The 4,755-nt window shown below is 37.6% G+C and overlaps 1 long non-coding RNA gene across 1 annotated transcript; it reads right to left on the bottom strand.

Moving 5' to 3' along the window:
- LOC123969289 lies at window positions 1-845 on the bottom strand. Its single transcript, XR_006824709.1, has 3 exons — window positions 734-845; window positions 176-370; window positions 1-79 (listed from the first exon to the last, which is right to left on the bottom strand). It is a non-coding gene; the product is annotated as an uncharacterized LOC123969289 (long non-coding RNA).
- Window positions 846-4,755: the final 3,910 nt, after the last annotated feature.

Below are 4,755 nucleotides of genomic sequence, written 5' to 3'. Positions count from 1 at the left end.
CTTCTTTTTGCTTCCAGTGCCCCTTCTTCAGCTTCTGTACTACTTGTGAAGTCGCAGTTGTCACATTCTTTAAAGTCATCTACAAATCATAAATAACAATTAACACAGGCAAAGCAAAAAGCTACTGCCATATGACAAAAAGCACATAATAGATGTGACATGTAAGTGTACCCACAAGATCTCATCTTCTCTTTCAGAAGAGGAAACTTTCTCCAACCCTCAGATGGTTTGCGGCGTTCCTACAAATGTCATGTTGCATTTGCAATATTTGGCCAGAACAGTAACATTTTTTCTGTCTACCCAGCTGTCTGGCACCGTCCCTTCTTCTTGACTTTTCCTTTCTTGCCACACTGCCCTAACCCAAGCCATCCTGAAACAAAGCATATTAAAATAAATTTAAACATTAACTTAAAAACATAAATTACTCCAAACAATATAGAGACAATTCCAAATTAACTACAAGTTTCATCATATATTAGCTACTCAGTGGTGGATGCTTTAAATGCATCAAATTCATAAAATTACTATTACTGAGGGAAAAAAATATTTCCATTACAGCTTCCCATGAACAGGCTCATCTGTGGCACATTGTAATATCCAGGCACATGCCATAAATAAGTAACAGTAACTGTATATTTAAAATATAGATATATAATTGAGTGTTAAACTGATTACAATGATCTTGATTTTACAGTATGGACGGCGTAGATATTAGTAGATGCAGCTTCCTTACAAAAAGTTACAGCGGGTCTGGATCCAGCTTTTAAAAAGTAACTTAACACGGATGACCAAGAAATCAACTCCTTGGTCAGTTATCACATCATCAGGATATCGCAAAATATATGTTTGTTTTACGAAGGATAATCTATAACTAGTCGTCTTGTTTAGACATTCAGTGGAATGAATAAGAAGTTCGATAACGTTACAGAAGAATTACAGAGCTAGCTACAGAAGTGCTAGTTTGCTCTGCAAAAAACTCGTTCATAAAACAACAATACTAAAACGTTCGATTAAACAATCCACATGTTATATTTTTCATTTACTTTGGTGAAGTCGAAGGTCCGCTTCACCGCTGAATGCACACGCGGTCACGCAACCGGGGGAACACTTTCTGTCACCGAGTAACGTCACTGAGCTTTTGCTCCAGAGTCGAAAAACTCGGTGCCCGGCAGCGATTTTATTCACGTCACTACATTTTACTAGGTATATTCCCCTGATTTAATCTCTGTAGACTAACTCTTACATCATTGTCACATTAGTATTGCAATGCAGTCAAACTTAAAGTAACGTAATTTTAAGCTAGGTGGGAAAAGGCGCCAGTTCACAAAATCAATTCTGACAAGAAATTTGACAATACAAACTCTGTGCCACTGAAAACAAAATAAAACTTACAAAGCTTACTAACTAACTAACGTTCTTATAGCCAAAATTGATATACATTTTCCTAACCTCTGCTCACGGTCACCGTCCACCAAACTTGTAACCGTCGATGTACAGATGAAAGGTGTCCGACGGGCAACTTACTCCTGTGTCTTTCCGCTGAGGAGTGGCCTTGCAGTGATTGGCTAGAAATGTGTTTCAAATTTGTTTGAAGATAGACCTGCAACTATGTATGTAAAAAACGCGAGCAAGTCAAGTTATTTCAAAATCTACAACTTTATGAAAATTTATATAATTTGTGCAAGTACATTTTCTGTTATTATTGTTATTAAATTCATTCATCGTATTATTATCATTAATATTGTTGTGGTTGTTATTATTATTATTATGTTAGAGATAGTGTCTAAAATCCAGAGGCAGGAATGCTATTGGTCCGTGATAATTTTATCCTGAAGGACAGATTAAAAGAAAATTATTGGTGATTAAGGGATGTTCTGGATGGTGTATAATATGTATGATAAACATGGGCCAATGCCACTCAACCCCTTATGGCCAGGAACACTACACAGTAGATATTTTAATTGACCTTTATTATATGGTTTCTTAGCAAATTAAAATGGGGTCCCTTCAAGGATTACTGTGCTACTATCCCCAAATGAACGGATTGAAATTAAACATAATAAGTGTAATGTCCCAACCATTATCCTTGATAGATTAGGTAAAATCTATTTGAGGTTTCAATGTGATTCACCAGTTATTAAAACTTTATCATCTGTGCTTGATCACCAAGCCACCAAAACAGCTTACCTAGGAGGTCCCTCACAACAGCCAAGCCATCCGTGAACCAGAACAGGTAATCAGGTAATTGCCTGTCATGTATAAAGCAAGTTTGCTCCAAAAACACCAAAAGACAAAACAAATATTTATAACTGCTTTACTTTAACCAAGCAGTCTAGGAAATCAAAACAGGACTTGCCCTTGATGGCTACCTCAACCGCACTGCCAATGATGGCTGCCAGATAGGACACTTGTGTTTTGGCATTTGTCTGACTGCACTGTCATGGCGCATATTTCCAAAAGAAGTTATGTTTGCAATGCCTGCGTCTCATGGAAACTAAATTGAGTGATCTGTAGAGGGCCAGTGTGGATGATACAACTTTGCTATAACAAACATTTCAGGGCTATTAGGTGGCCTAGTAGCTCACTTGGTATAACATGTAAGGTTATAGCCCTGAAGAAACAACTTCAAATTTGGTCATGGAGCTCTTGAGCGTTAGATGTTGAATTAGATACCCAATCTCACAACCTGCTTTTATCTAAGCTCAACTGTCGTAGTATCATTGTGACATTTGAGAGATTTTGACAACCGTTTATACGATCTTGAAGTTAATAATGAGCCCTGAACCAATGTGCAATGTGTATTGTTGTGCTGTCTTCAAACGTTTGGGTTGCTGCTTAAAATCACATTGCTTTCAGGTTTATATCCACTTAATTAATTTTGGATCACCACACTCCTGGTGAAGCACTTGTTTCTACAACTGGGTCAAATTTGATAGGGTCTACTTGCATGGAACTGCATCTATTGTATGAATAACAATCCAAACTTTAAATACAATGCCATGCTTGCTGGATATTTGATGTTTACTAAATGTACAGGTCACACTATCATGTCTGCATTCTACATCTGTATAAAATACCACAACAGAAATTACACAAAACACCAATGTCTAATGTAGTCTGTATCCTATATCAGACGTTAGCGCTCTTTTGGAAGGTGGAACTCTTGTTAGATTTTGGATATTTAACACCACAACTTAGAACAAACAAAATATCAGTGTTTAACAATGTTAGCAATGATAATTTAATATTGTGTGGACGTTACCTTCATGACGTTTAGCAGACTTTGGGTTTTGGTTCCCATATCTCATGACCAAATCTTGGTATTCTACGTTAAGATTGCGTTGGCACAAGACGTTTGGAAGACGTTGGGATTGTGGTTACTTAACACCACGACTTAATACCAACAAAATATCAACATCTAATGACGTTGTAATTTAACGTTGTGTGGACGTTACCATCATGATGTTTAGCAGACATTGGGTTTTAGTTCCCATACCTCATGACCAAATGTTGGTATTCTACGTCAAGATGACGTTGGCACAAGACGTTTGGAAAACGTTAGATTTTGGGTACTTAACACCACAACTTAAAACCAACATGACGTCAATATTCAACATCAAGTTGACGTTGGTATTAGACGTTGACGTGATGTTGGAATTTGGTTATCCAACGTCGCAACCTATATCCAACCAAAGATCAACGTCTTTTGACGTTTGTGGCCAGCTGGGATCTGACAGCTTCAGTTATTTACAAATTAAGATTTAGATTTTTACAGACAAAACAGATAAAGAGTTTTCAAAAATATCTTTTGTTATAAAATTAACTACTCAACAGTTTATAAAAGTAGAAGCTGAATAATTAGGTGATGATCGATGATCGTTTTTAAATTTTGTTTGTCAAGTCAGCAACCCCTGAAAAGCATAACCAGAGTATGTTTTACCTTTAATACTGAAGTATTTTTAAAAGCGGGTACTTTTTGTAAGTTGAAAGAAACTTCTACTTTTAGTGGAGTAATATTTTGCAAGGGTATCTGTACTTTTACTGAAGTACAGGATTTGTGTACTTAACTACTGATAGAATAAATGTCATCAGTTGAAAGCAGAACGAAAAGTTCCCGCACTTCCTCTGTCGGAACTTAATCAGTGTGACATCTGGCGGAAGTAAACAATACCAGCTCCAGCTACATATTTTAAATTCGCTGGAAGGAGTTGTTGTAGTCGGAGCACCGCTAATTATTTATTTGTAGTTCAGCAACAATGTCTTCAGTTGAGAGTTTGAGAGAATTTGTTAACGAGCGACTAACTGCTGCTGCTGAAGAAATATTCAGAGTTTTCAAAAACACTATCGTCGAGTACGAGGAAGAGATCGATCGTCAGCGCAGACTGCTGGATATCGTTTGGAAACCCGAAATAAAGTTACACAGGATAGGTGATGAAAGATTCATTGTTTTAGTAATACAAAACAGAGGAAATCGATTTATATATTGTTTAATATACTGGATACTGGTCCTCGTTTCCTCACGTGTCTGCATTTTATTTCTTTCCCATCACAGTAGTAAGGTTAGCCTGTTCCTTTTTCTCTCTGTCCCCCCAGAGCTCCCACAGCAACATGTCTGTAAGGAGGAGGAGGTTCTGGCTGACCAGCAGCTCTGGATTCAGGAGAGGATCCCCGGTCTGGACCAGGAGGACCCACAGCCTCCACAGGTTAAAGAGGAACAGGAGGAACTCTGTACCAGTCAGGAGGGAGAGCAGCTTG

Source organism: Micropterus dolomieu, linkage group LG01 (genome assembly GCF_021292245.1).
Source record: "Micropterus dolomieu isolate WLL.071019.BEF.003 ecotype Adirondacks linkage group LG01, ASM2129224v1, whole genome shotgun sequence".
Classification (NCBI taxonomy): domain Eukaryota; kingdom Metazoa; phylum Chordata; class Actinopteri; order Centrarchiformes; family Centrarchidae; genus Micropterus; species Micropterus dolomieu.
This window is presented reverse-complemented; position numbering and strand designations above follow the sequence as displayed.